Genomic DNA, 14,864 nt, shown 5'->3' on the forward strand with positions numbered 1-14,864 from the left:
GAAAAGCAAGCAGAGAAGTGTAGAAGGGTGGCAGAGGAGGTGAGGTGGCAACAAAATTGTGTCAGAGTCCTGAACTACTTTGAGGATCTTGTTTACATTGTGTCAGCAATCAAGGCAACTTTGATTTTTCCATACTCTGCTAAGCTGCTTTTTCTGAATACACCTGTGACTCTTTTATTGGGGGCAATTTCCAGCAAATTTGTATCAATCACATTGACAAACGTGCCTTACCATTTATGCAATGTGTTTCATTATACAGTATGTAGGGTTTTTCCTGAATTATATGGCATTTTGATTTCAATCCTTTGGAACATCATTCTACTATTTATGCTATACGAAATGCTACATTATCCATTTCAGTGTACTTCTGTAAATCTGGGAGCTCATGACCAGGAGATTTTGACCAGGACTTGCAAACAGGGGTGTTTGCGAGGGCTTGGTGGTGGAGACTGAAAAGAGTGAGCTTGTGTCTTTTGAATTAAGGTTGGTTGTTTGTCTGAGCTGTTTGGAAACTTGATTGTGAGTTTGTGGGTGTGGGTGACTAAACATAAGGAAGAAATTTCTGGTGGTAAGACCTGTTCAGCAATGGAATGGATTCTATTGGAAGGTGATTGACTCTCCCTCATAGAATGGCCATATTTCATTCAGGTGATTGGACTAGATGATGCTCAGGACCCCGTCTAATTCTCCATTTCTATGATTCTATATAACAGTGGCATGGCTGAACACATCTCACTGTCTTTCACATGGTCAAAAACATGGCAATTTGGATTTTAAAAAATGATTATGTGTTTATACAGTGGTAGCTCAGTTTACTAATTTAATCCGTTCCAGAAGTCTGTTCCTAAACCGAAACCGTTCTTAAACCAAGGCGTGCTTTCCCTAATGAGCTCTCCTGCCACCAGTGCCCTTCCACCATTCAGATTCTGTTCTTAGACCAAGATAAAGTTTGTAAACTGGGACACTATTTCTGGTTTTGTGGAGTTCTTAAACCAAATCGTTCGTAAACAGGACTGCTCTTAAACCGAGGTACCACTATATATCACAATTGTTGCTGTTGTTTTTAAATGAAAGCATTTTAATTCATTCAAACAGGACTTAATTCAGGAATGTCCTGATTGCTCAATAGTGCCTACCAGCTCCCACCCCTCCGATTACTTGTTTGGTGCAAAGAATGTGAGGAGATGAAGATTAAAAAAATTGACCTTGCAGAATTATACTGCTGACAGTTTTCAACCTATCATGAACCATTCAGAGAGTTTGACCCTACAACATTTCAAAATTCTATTTTGCTTGAGCTACAGAGTTATAAACACGGGAATTGCTTCAGGCAAAATATTGTTATTTCAGAATGAGGGTGGATTCAGTTATTAGGCATGGTGAGGTTTAGAGGTGCACAGCTTGAATCCATCTTTAGGCACCTAAAATAATGGCATTCACATTTCAACAGTGTTTGTATAGTGTTCTTATTGGAAAACCAAATATATGGGATACCTTACCTATTCCTTCCCCTGGGCTGTTTTAAAGCCTTCGGCATTTTACTCTGTGAGTTTATTTCAATGCAGCTGTTAAATCTTCTGCAGCCGTGGGAAAGCTGGAAATGAAATGGCCCTGATTCAGATCTACATTTTTCACAGCCTTATGGCTAGGTTGTCAAGGTGAGTCACGTTCAGATATGAATATTGAATGTAATGAGCAAACAGGGCACACAATAATGCATTTTCAGGAATTATATATAACAGGGATGGTGGAGACTGTTCCTACCACCCAATGTGAAATACAGCTTTCCATCTGAAAATAATACATATGTTTGTATCAATGTACTCTCTCTTACACACATCATGACCACCACTATATCATACACATGGTTAGTGATATCAGATACTTGATCCCTCCCCCAAATTATATTCTAAGCAATGTTCAGAATTCGGGGGGGGGGGGGTTAATACCTTTTGTGTTGTTCCCCTTAGCTGTCATTCAGAAGGCTGTGATGTGCTTTGATTAAAACTGGAGAAAATATTGTGTTTCCATCAGCATGGAAGCTCTCACACATGGTACTACAGTCATGACTTGGTCCTGTCTTTTGTCTCTAGCATTTGGTACTTTGAAGTGGGTAGCTCAGTTGGTTAGAGTGTGGTGCTATTAATGCCAAGGTCACAGCTTCGATCCTCGTATGGGACAGCTGCAGATTCCTGCATTGCAAGGGGTTGGACTAGATAATCCTCAGGTTCCCTTCCAACACTACAATTCTATGATTCTATGAAGAGCATGACCCATATATATAGAAGTACCTGATTAGCTATCATAGTGAATACCTGTTGGTAGAACTCTCTTCCCTGAATTTGTCTCATCTATTCTTAGAGGATTGGGGTTTGACTGGGGATGGGCAAATCTGCCTGTTTTGTTTCCCCCTGGTTTTCTATGTTTTGAATGTTCAATTCTCCACATTTGTGCATGTTTGAGATCTTTTTTAACATCTTCATGAAAATCCATCAGACCTTTGTGTGAATTTCTCCTGATACACAGAAGTTTGTCAAAGGCATATGTTTTTTTCATGAAAATTCCCCTAATACAATGCACTTTTTCATCCCATTTTCAATAATATAGGCACTTTAATGTACACCTTACCTTGTATATGTATTTTTTTACACATTATTTGGTTAGAAAACTGCTTTGGAAAATTTCCAACAGACTCTGTGTGGGCACAGAAGTCTCTGAAGTCTTTGTTATTCATGTAGCTTGAGCTGGGTAGATTGGAAGTGATGCAAGACAGACAGCACCATTTATTATTATTTTTTGCTAGTGATGCAGCTAAAAATCAGAACTGCAGAGTCTGGAGTCTAAACTTAGTTTGGAGCTTCCTAGCTAATGATGAGCTGAGTACAGTCATACCTCGGGTTGAATATGCTTCTTGTTGAGCATGTTCAAGTCATGCTCTGCAGCAACCCAGAAGTAACGGAATGTGTTACTTCCGGGTTTTGCCGCTCGTGCATGTGCAGACGCTCAAAATTACATCATGCACATGCACAGAAGCAGTGAAAAGTGACATGCGCATGCACAGATGTGCTGTCACTGTTACGTTTGCTTCTGGATGTGAATGGGGCTCCAGAACGGATCCCGTTTGTATCCAGAGGTACCACTGTACACACAAACAGGAGTTTGGGATCAGCTCAGCATTACTTCAGTACTGAGTTTAACAAATGCTTCCTCTGATGCAGCAGTTTTCCCTTACCCTTTCCTACTAAAATGTTTTTGAAAGCTGTGGCAATACTGAGAAAGGCTTCTTCTGTAGCCTTTATTAAGCTCTGTAGAAGTATGATGGGAAATGTAGTTTCACAGGCCTCTTGGGTTATCTAACAGTGCTTTGAACCTCTAGAACATGCCTAGTGCAAATCTGTAGTCTCCCTCACTGCAATTTGCATGTCCAAGCTTGCAACTCTGATTTGCCCTATCTTAACCCCCCTTTTGGCTGCCTCCTCTCCAGTATTAGGCAACAACACTATTGTTTGTGACTCTTCAGAACAGTGTTCAGACAGTATAAGATGGTGTGGTATGGTGGCATCACTCACTGATCTCTAGCAGGTCATTTACCGATACTTACTGGGAGGTAGAGGGGGAGTGGCAAAGTTGGCATAGTGCAAACAAACTGGGAAGAGTACCTGATTGACTCTGCTGGTGCATTTGCACCACACCAACCTTGTTGCTGCCTTGTCCTGTCCCTTTACCTTCCAGTAAGCAGCAGTGATCCAACTAACCAGAGGTCAGGTGAACGAGGGAAAGTTAATAAACAAGTATCTCTCACAGTACTTTCTAAATAGGTATACAGCTAAGGAAATAAAGGTCCAACACTAATAATGTTTCCCAGAACAAAGTCTTTCGTCTTGTTTGGTTTCCTTTGCCCTGAAAAAATGGTGATAAAGACAGAATACATTTATGAGGCATTGAGTGACTTTGGGGGCACATTATTTCATATGTTTAGATGCTGAAAGATAAGCAGAAATATGCTTTAAGCAGCATTTCAGATTTCATAGTGCAATGGAGCATCTCTGAATATTTCTGACACAGAGGTTCCATTGTGTATAGGGACAAAACTGTGAGTAATAAATTCTAGATAAGGAGACAAGTTATTCTGTCCTGTCATCGTAGAGTTCTTGATATGTTGAAAATTTGTTGTTCTCATAACTCAAAGGAGCTGCACTGTTTTTGTTGTTGTTGTTTTGCTTTATGTCTTTGGAAGTCAGTGAAAGACAAGACCATAAATTCTCCAGAGCCAATATATTTAAATGATGTTGCCATCTCTGTGATACCTGAAATAAAAGGTGAGAAATAGTACATCAAAGCATATGTCATGTTTACTTTAATAAATATCAATGTGTGTTCTGCTTTAATTTATAAACTGTTCATTAATTGAGGTGACATTTATAACACAAACAGTGTTATAAAACAGGTTGATGTTGCCTTGCCAATCACAGAAGTGAATAAGAGTGTCAACTAAGAGATTAAAATTCTAGAAGTGTTAGCTTCAGATATGTCATCTTGAAGAGAAACCTACCACATGATTTTTTGAACAAGGGACATACTCTATCTTCTCGTTGGCTGGCTGGCATGCCCTGCATCTCCACAGCTACACAGCTGTCCCTTCCCCTTTTAAAAAAAGACCTTAAACTTGGTTAACTAATTCAGATGGCTTAAGGAATGCATGGATAGATTCACCCATGTTTCTAATGGGAGCTTGTGGTTCTAGGAACCGACCCCCGCTTGGTGGAATAAAGACACGTGGACACAGAATATAAGGTTAATGGGCAAGAAAAGGCCACAACTTTATTGATTACAGCAAGTGAGAAGATATTGGCTTAGGCATTGGACCACGAAAGATTTGACTCCACCCACTCAAAGAGGGGTGAGTCTGCAAAGGGGTTAACCACCAGTAGGGGGAGCCTGTTGATGCTAATACAACTATAAGCTCTCCCCTGATGTCACCGAGGGTCATGCCATGGCCCCCGCCACACAGGCATCGGACAGGATTCATGACCGCTGGATTCCTTTAGCGGAATACCCAAATTTGAAGGGGTAGGCGATGGCCACACCTTGCCCTTCCACACACCAACAACACATTCCAATGCCTAACCACCACCCGAGCCCAAGAGGCTCGCTGCCAATACCCTCACAGCTGTAACCAATCCCTAATACTGCTGACGATGTTACCTAGCCAAATGTCATTTCCCCAATCTGAAAGATGAACCCTGTCATCCCGGAACAAGGCCTGATTGCCTATCCGGATACCATCATGAGAGATAACTAGGCCATTCATAAAATACACTTTGCAGGCGATCACACGATTCAAGAGTTTCCTGAATTTCTCAATGGCTATAATGTTATGTGCACCACGCCAAACCATTCTCTTTAGGAGCGAGGACCAGAACAAAGTTGTTCTGGAACATAAAGCAGCAAGCTCATCCAAGTCCTTTTTCATGTTCCACAACAAGTCCACACTCTTTCTGTTGACGAGGTCATTCTCCCCCAGCTGAATGATAAGGATGTCAGGGGGACGGGGGGCGTGGCGCGCCAGCCATGTGGATGGGGCAGGGGGCGTAACGCCCCCTGCGTGTGATGCGGGATTCATCTCCTGCCCACAACACCTCCCCTCCGGAAGGAGGAGAGGCCTTATTGGCAAGATGTGGAGATATTACACACATCAGACTCACCACATGAAAATACCCCATCTCATTTGAGGATTTTTGAGATCTCCAGCCTGAAGATCTGTAAACTACTTGGGGCTGAAATTTTGCTTGGTGTCTAGATATACTGAGGAAACTAGCCAAGGGATTAGGTGGGGTCTGGAAAGCATGTTCCTGAAGGTAACCAATGTACTATAACCATTAAAGAGGTGAACCTAAGACCTAGGAGACCAGGGGTCAAATCCCCACTCAGCTCTGAAGCTCACTATGTGACTCTGAGCTAACAGTCAGCCTAATGTACATAACAGGATAAAATAGAAAGGCAGAGAACCATGCATATTACCTGAAACTCCTTGGAAGAAAAGTGAGATAGAAATGTAACAGAGGAAAGATGTAATACAAATGTAATCATAATCATTATCAAGTTAATGTGACAAAATTCCCTGATTTTCCAGAATAACATAAATAACATAAATAATGTGTTCCCATTTACATTACTTACATATAATACTCCTGTTTTAAAGTATATTATTTTGATGCTTGGAAATTGTTCTCTGGTGTGTGTGTGGGGGGGGGGGGAATAGCACATGTGTTTGGATCCAGATCATGAGCTGCTGTAGCTGCTTCTAATTGCCTACCATATTTACATTTTGAGCCCATTGTGATGCCTGTACATAACAGTACCATAAACGACAATATGGATGCAGCAGGGGCAAGCCATAGATGCAGCTCGTATATGATAATGGGAAAAGAAGCTGAAAGCATTGACAGCAGGTTTCAACATCTGGAACTGCTTGATTTAAACTACAGAAGATGTACTTATTTTCAAGCCCGGTTTCCGCTTTTACAGGCCTTAATCGGAAGCTGTGTGCTCACAGTTCTGGGCAGAGTAAAATGACTTCCTACAGCAGATTTCTGGAAGCGAAGTAGCTCACAACCATTTCAGTGAAGACAGTTTGTTTGTTCGTTCCACTATAGGCAGACGCCCCAGTATCAACCCAGCACCAGTCCTCTTTGGGATAATTCCATTCAGCTTGGGGGAGATATTTTATCCTGGCTAGGCATCCAATATATGGCTTATCGTGACTTCCAATTTGTTTTTCTCTGATCATAGCCCCCGCCCACTGCAAAATGGAAATCCTGCAAAGAATTCTATTCAATTGGATAGACTTCAGTTCATTTTCTTCTGTGTGGAGTTTAATTCTGTTAGTACTGAGGATGCCTGCTAAAGCTGTAGGCCATTGTAACCAGCTGGTTCATTATGGCATCTTTCTACAGCACTGTTCATTGATTTCTTTGTTCACCACAACCTCGGTTTGTCTGTTTCTTCCCTCAGTAGATCAAGGCTCCAATATTTAGCCTCTAGAGCTAAACTTTATGTCAAGTAAATTAATCCCTTGGTAGATGAATTGTAAGTCAACAGGCTAGTGGAATGACGTCTGTTGATGAGGCAGCTTACAAGCTCTGAAAGGAAGTGTTCTTCAGACTTTTGGTACAAATATAGAGAAAGAAAAAGAGGACTTTAGTACAAGCATAGAGAAAGAGCTACAATCCCCCCACTTTTATTAAATATTGTCCGTGCAGTAGATGTTAAGACAATGTGAATCTGTTTTAATGATTGTTTCCATGAATATGGAAAAGGATTCACAACCTGCCCTCTTCCAAGACTTCCATGGATATTGTATGCTGAAAGAAATTTGTTGAATGTGTATGAATGCCAACACCTATCGATGTTGCAAAATGTAGTGATGATAACAATGACTTTGGATCAATCCAACTGCATGGATAGAGCCCAGTTAGTTCTTAGTGAGCAAACCCTGGTGCATATAACCAGATTGCTTTTCACTTTCTCCTGCGTATAGCTTGGTTCATAGTGCCAAGAGAGCTTAGTTTCCAGTAACTCTTAAATAAGAATTATCTAACTATTTGTTAATGTATTATTATCGTTTTAATCATAAGGGCTTCTTTGAGATGCTGTTCTGGCTTAACATTAAAACTTTGGTGACTGAGTGAACTGTGTTTTTTTCCATGCTAGGACAATTTAATAGTATGCACGCTCAAATGATCATTAAAACAGCATTGGTTTCTACAAAACCCTTGGCAAAAAAACAAAACAAAGGCTAAAACTTATTAGGTGGTTAAACTTCCATGAATTATTTGACCAGCTCTAATTAAAACGTTTCAGGAAGTTAAACCTTAGACATTTAATTTTACACACCTGAAATAAAGCATACAGTAGCTAAATGTATAATTCATATCAGCTTATCTAACCAATTTAAATCTCTTTCTATTTCTGATGTCTCCACTATTCTAAATGATTGTGCAGGGAACTCGCATCGAATATTTTCTTGATCATCTGAAAAGGGTTATGTGGGAGTAGCAGTAATCACAATTCACCAAGCATAGATGAATACCAGTTCACTGCAGTATTCTGGGGCCTCCACATTTTTTTCATTCATATGGCTGACATATTTTGCTTCAGTGAGTGTGAGAAATTTTGTTGAAGATGTGGGTTAGGGTGAAAGAGATCAGAGACGCAGAAGGAAGATCAAGCACTATTAATTAGTAGTTTTATAGTTTTATAGGGCGCCGACAGGGGTTAGTATGCCACTGCCTCAACCAAGATCTAGTACTGGAGCCAGGGAGTTAATTCATGCTATACTTAGATGGCCTTGGGCAAGTCATCCAGTACCAGATAGCATGGTGGGTCTGTGCTGCTCACCTGACCTTCCTCTAGCTCAGTCACTGCTGCACACCAGGATGGAGAGGGCAAAAGCTGATGGTGGCACAGTACAAACACACTGTAGGACAGATTGCACTGAAGATGGTTGCATGCTCATTTGGGGTGGTAGCAGCTCCTAGGGTTGACTGTCCATTCTCACAGTACCATAAGCTATCTGTATGTGTTGTTTGAATGCTCAGATGTTGGAGTTTAGTAGAAAACTCCAGTTCTGCTGGCCTTGTGCCAGGCATGGCAGCATATCTGTATGCAATTCGTTGGCACTGTTCCTGCACATTTATCATCATTTTGTGTTTAGTGGAACTGCTATATCCTTACGATTTATTTACTAGCATAGCAAATTCTTGCATTGGAGACTCTTTGGCAATATTTTTATTTTTATTTAATTGCCGCCTATTGTGGAAATGCTATGGCTTTTTAATGAAGAAAATTGCATCTTTTTATAATTAGCTGACTATGATGTTCTATTAGCTATTTAAAATAACTTTATACTTCAATGGCTATAATTATATCAGCATCTACAGATGTAAGATCATCGCTCTTTTTGCTCTGTTTTCAATTATTTCACAGGGAGTTTCAATAACATAGTTCATAAAGGTTTTGAACAAAATCATTTTCTATTTGTGTTGGTTCTTTTATATGCCCTCTAATGTATTATTTACATGTTTCATTTATGGAACATTTATGAATACAAATATAGTCTGGAACTTTGAATTAATTACAGTATAGTAGATTTGCTCTGGCTTTGCATGCCCCTTTCATTGTAGGTGCAATGAAAATAAACAATGTAAATGATTTACTTTATTTAAAACAGAATAGAGAAAACACAGGTTTGTGTACTGAGAGAAAGGTTTTGTGCTCTCGACAAAAGCAATTTATTTGATTTTATGGAGGGATCTGAATCATTACATGCTGTCAGGTCAAGATGTTGAATTGTCCTAGTGACATCTATCAAACAGTGATGGCATTGGATGTAATTCCTAAATGATTTTGAATGGAGCTATGATTGTTGTTGTATTTTAATTGTTGAGTAGAATTCTTTATTACAAAAATGGGATCCATTTTTTGAATAACAATATGGTCATCCTTGATATTTTGACAAAATGACAAGTCAGTGTTTGGGGCTTGGACTTCATAGTTGCTTTTGTTGTTGTTTAAGGCCAGAATGTTCAGACAAGATATATGAAATCCACTGTACATAGTAATGGAATTTTTATCTCAAACACAGAATTGAAATGGAGGGCTTTCAGCACCATTATTTTGCATAAAATGTGCATGTAATCTTATTCATTCTGGCCATCCTACAGTGCCTTGACTGAAATAAACATTTTATGCCATGGTAAATGGGCTGTGTTTGAGGAAATATTATAAAAATGGAAATTGTTTTTTATGAAATTTTGGCCCACATATGTACACAGAGTGATTCTGTTGAATATTTTTAAATTCGTATTTTGAATATTTATTTTCAAGGATGCACTTTGATGGATAGTTTTAAAGTATGAAATTTGGTTGTAAGTTTCCTTTATGAATTTGAGTTGATACCAAATTATAAGAACAAAGCTATTTCATGCAAGTGTCAAACAATAATAATCCAGTGTTATTGAAATTTGGGGTCTGAGTTATCTTGATTGTAACACAAAGAGAAGCAACTCTTTCCAATGCAGGTGCCCTATAGGACTAAGCAGTGCTTTTTCTGGGGGTACGCAGACCCCAAAACATTTTGTGAATCTTTGAACTTTTGTCCATTTACTGTATTTATTTTTCCCGATTTAAACTATAAAATGGTAATTCTCTTGAGTCAAAATGAGAGTACCCCTAAACAATTTTTTTAAGGGGGAAAAGCACTGGGATGGAGGGAGACGAGATTTTATTCAGCATATGCAATCTCATGATCCTTCCTTTTCTCACGTTACCTAATAGTTAAACAGTATTTTCAGCTGATCTCATTCTTCTGAAGTATTTTTAAAAAACCTTCCTGTTGATCTTAATATTTTTAACAACATACTTTCTCTCCCCTTCTCTCTCACTGCCCACATTTTCATCAAGTTGTCTCCCCTGCCTTTTCTTTGGTCAGAGTTTCTGCTTATGAGGTTTGTGCTTATGGTTATGGGGCAATTAGACGTAGAATAATCTATTAGTTTTTTGCCATTGATTGAGAGTAGAGAGGAGTGTTCCAATTATCTGCAGTGTTGCTGTCTCCCAGAAAGAAATTAGTATGAAATGTTTAGTGATCCAAGTTTAGTGAATTAAATTGGGAGACATTTATTGATTTCAGCATACTTTGGATGCTGGTTACAGTCCTACAAGACAGCAAGGCAATCTGTTGTTATCATAAAAATCTGATCCCAAGTTAATCTTTTCCTCCGCTGTTTCCAGCCAGTTATATTTTTTTTTAAAAGTGAGCTTGGTATTGCGTGGCAAGTCCCCTCCCCCATGTGAAATAAAGACACGGACACGTTAATTAAGGTTAATGGGCGTAAGAAGGCCACAGCTTTATTGATTAGAGAATTGAAGGTATTGGCCCTAGGCATTGGCACCTATTGACTACCCGGCATGGTGACCGGGAGGGGTTGCCCACAAGCCGTGGGGGTCCTCTTGAAGTACGCCAACTAGGATCCCACGGGTGTCACCGCTCGGGGGCGTGCCGGAGGCCCTTACCTTCCCAGGTTTCGGACAAGGCAACGCCCCCCGGAGTCCTCTAACGGACTACCCCTTCCATTGGGGGAAGGTGATGGCAGTTCCTTCCCCCCATCTCCATTTGCATAACAATTAACCCCTGCGAGTCGGAAATGGCTTTACCAAACATAAGCTTTGATAGTGTGGGTGTGCAAAGCTCCAGTGGATTTTAATATAGCTGGTTGGCACCCATTGTTAATTTGTCAGCAGCTTGCCTGTATTGAACTACCTGTAACACACACATGAGCAGAACAGTCAGCCTTGTATTGTTTAAAAGCTTAATGAGAATAATGAGAAAATGCAATTCTAAGGAATAAACATTCTACTGAGTCTGCTGAATTATAATAGCACAGTGGTACCTCTGGTTATGAACTTAATTCGTTCTGGAGGTCTGTTCTTAACCTGAAAGCATTCTTAACCTGAGGTACCACTTTAGCTAATGGGGTCTCCCGCCGCACAATTTATGTTCTCATCCTGGGGCAAAGTTATTAACCTGAGGTACTACTTCCAGCCTAGCGGAGTCTGTAACCCGAAGTGTTTGTAACCCAAGGTGTTTGTGACCTGAGGTACCACTGTAATAGGAGAAAAGGATGCAATTCAGTATCTTGTTGGGGAGAGAAGAACCAGATACAGTAACATTTACTTGGGAGCAACTTTCTTTGATTTACATAGAGCCAACTTCCAAATAAAACTAAGTAGCTCATGGAAATAGATACCTTTTAAGAGGCAAAGCTATCAGTCTCTTTTGGATGCTACCAGAAAAAAATAGGCTCACACTCCAATAATTTTGTCGTCGTCGTCATCATCATCATTATTATTATCATCATCACCACCATCAACAGAATTTGTATACAGTGTTACCTCGGGTTAAGAAATTAATTCATTCTGGAGGTCCATTCTTAACCTGAAACTGTTCTTAACCTGAGGTACCACTTTAGCTAATGGGGCCTCCCGCTGCCACCATGTGATTTCTGTTCTCATACTGGGGCAAAGTTTTTAACCCGAGGTACTATTTCTGGGTTAGTGGAGTCTGTAACCTGAAGCGTCTGTAACCCGAGGTACCACTGTACTTCCCTATACCACAACATAAAGTACAATGTAAAAAGTACCAAACTCATAATAAAAATAATTAAAACAGATACAAAATCCAAATTAACGTATAACATTAAAAAATAATGGAAAGCAACCCCACCGTCCAATAAAATATCCATCCAGGTTAAAACCCCATCTTTGTTAAAACCATAATTTTAGCACAAGGGGGCTGACCCACACCCCCGTTTCACCCCCAAAGTGCTGCCCCAAAGGAACAACACCATTTAGTGTTTCCCACATCGCATGGCCCTGGCCTCCCTCAATCATGGGGGCAAGCTGGCATGCTTGGAGGAAATGGACATCAGAAGGGAAATGAATTACATGTGAATATATCAGTAGCTTTGTATTAATGGAACAGTCAATGCAAAAACTGCATTGTAATATTTTGTTTATCTGTCGTTGCTTAAGTTTTTGTATACTGCTTAGAGATATTTTTAATATATCAAGTGGTATAAACATTAAATAATCAAATCAAATCAAAAATCAAATCTGTGGCTTTAGCTGCTCTGTATCTCATAACACATGTCAGTTTTGAGCTGGCAGACAATATACACAGGATAAACACATTGCCACTAATTTCCCAGTTTGGGGGTCATTAGTTTCAGGAATATAGTGGGACAGCTTCCATCAAGTCAGACTAATAATTATAAAAAGATCCTAAGCCTGTGGAGAACAAGGAAAACAGCTCTGTACCATTGCCAGAAGAAATAATACCTGCACAGTCAGAAGTTCAATTTAAATGTGAACATAAAATGACAGTAATAAATGACAAAAATATTTTCCCCAAATGTATATACCAAATAAAATATGGCATATTAAGTTTATAAGAATATTTTTTTCCAACAATGTAAAACTACATACAAACACATGACTCATTCTGTTCTGTCTTTATAAAATGTCTGAACCTGATTTTCAGAAACACTTTGCACTGTCCCCCATTACTCTCAGGCAGTATTGAAGATGCTTTCCACCTCCTCGTAGAACCTGGTGCTGCATCAATGGCAAGAAAAATGGGTGGATAACCAATTTGGAAGAAATACTTCAAGGTGCAAACCCAATTAACCTGCCTGTGGCATTCTTTATATTCATTCTTAAATTCTTCCTGAAAAGCTTGTTATTCATTGAAAATGTGGCACTGACCTGACAATACTCAGGTGAGCTAAGGCTCTGTGGATCATAATAAGTCTTAACTTCTCATTAACATTTTTGATTTAGTGTTTTTCCTCTTTACTTAATGCAGAAAAGAAAAACAGGAGAGAGGATAACATCCTCCCCCCTCCTCATGCACAAAGAAAAATTCATTTTATGTTCTTCATTAGCCTGGACATGAATGCTGTTTTAATTTGTTGTTACACCAAAGTTTTACACTTCATTACATGTCTGTGCCAATAGTTATGGGCTGCATTGATTTTCTGTCTTTTTAAGTATTCAGGAGCATTTCAGGGGTTGTCTACCACTGAATTGTTTTTCATTCATGGCTATGACATTGTTAATCTTGGGAAAATGAGGTGGAAATCATTTTTAATTTCTCTTTCCATTCTGCTATCTTTGTCACCACTTAAGAAGTAATTAAGTAAGTCAATGGAAGGTTTTTCACTCCACTCTACACACCTCACCACATACACACACTAACACACAACAAACAAGCTTTAGAATGTTACTTGTTCATTTTTTATTTTCTAGTTCTGAGCTTAAAAGGTGGTGTTAAAAGTTTTGCATAATTCCTCCCCACACAAAACATGATGTCCCTTCCTAGCAATTTATTCATCCTTTAATTAGCTGGCATCACACAGTGAAGAGCCCTTTCAACATGGGAAAAAAATGCATAATGTAATGGCTGTAGAAATTTCATTTCTGTCTTCTGCTTGCTAGGGTAGCCTTAGGCAAGCCACTCTGTCCCAGACTCAAGCCACATCCAAACCATACATTTAAAGCACTATTATATTTAAGATACATGGGTTCCCCCTAAGAATCCTGGGAACTATAATTTGTTAAAGGTCCTGCTATTAGTTTTTTTAAAAAGGTAAAGGACCCCTGACAGTTAAGTCCAGTCGCAGACGACTCTGGGGTTGCGGGGCTCATCTCGCTTTACAGGCCGAGGGAGCCAGTGTTTGTCCACAGTTTTTCTGGGTCATGTGGCCAGCATGACTAAGCCGCTTCTGGTTCAACAGAGCAGCACATGGAAACACCACTTACCTTCCCACCAGAGTGGTACCTATTTATCTACTTGCACTTTGACGTGCTTTCAAACTGCTAGGTTGGCAGGAGCTGGGACCAAGCAACGGGAGCTCACCCCCTCATGGGGATTCGAACTGCCGACCTTCTGATCGGCAAGCTCAAGAGGCTCAGTGGTTTATTCTCCCCAGGGAGCTGCAACTCCTATAGTGGTTTAGCAATCACTCCGTCTCTTTGTCTCTATTATTAGGGGAGGATGGGTAATAATACTGACAGGGTCACTGTAAGGCTCGCACCTAGATAACAGATGTGAAACACTTGGAATGCCTGAAAACACTATACCAATGTTAAACACTATTGTTGCACTCTTAGAATGACAATATTCAACAGTCAACACGTCTGTAATTGGGAGTAGAGCAAACCTCATTAAAATATTGTGCTAAAATAATTGGAGTGGCAGGGAGGGAGAACTTACGGCAGTCTTTGTGCATGTGTGAAGGAAA

At 39.8% G+C, this 14,864-nt stretch overlaps 1 protein-coding gene across 4 annotated transcripts in view; it reads left to right on the plus strand.

The window, feature by feature from the left end:
• MGAT4C (MGAT4 family member C) overlaps positions 1-14,864 on the plus strand; it is a 323,932-nt gene that overhangs the window by 266,268 nt on the left and 42,800 nt on the right. The window contains exon 1 of one of the 4 annotated variants that reach the window (XM_079991840.1): positions 1,630-1,658. The exons of the other annotated variants lie outside the window; for them this stretch is intronic. The gene's annotated coding sequence lies outside the window, so the exon portion shown is untranslated. Of the gene's footprint in view, positions 1-1,629; positions 1,659-14,864 lie in introns of those variants that run through there. 4 annotated transcript variants of the gene reach the window in all.

Source organism: Podarcis cretensis, assembly GCF_951804945.1.
Source record: "Podarcis cretensis genome assembly, chromosome: 10".
Taxonomy (NCBI): Eukaryota; Metazoa; Chordata; class Lepidosauria; order Squamata; family Lacertidae; genus Podarcis; species Podarcis cretensis.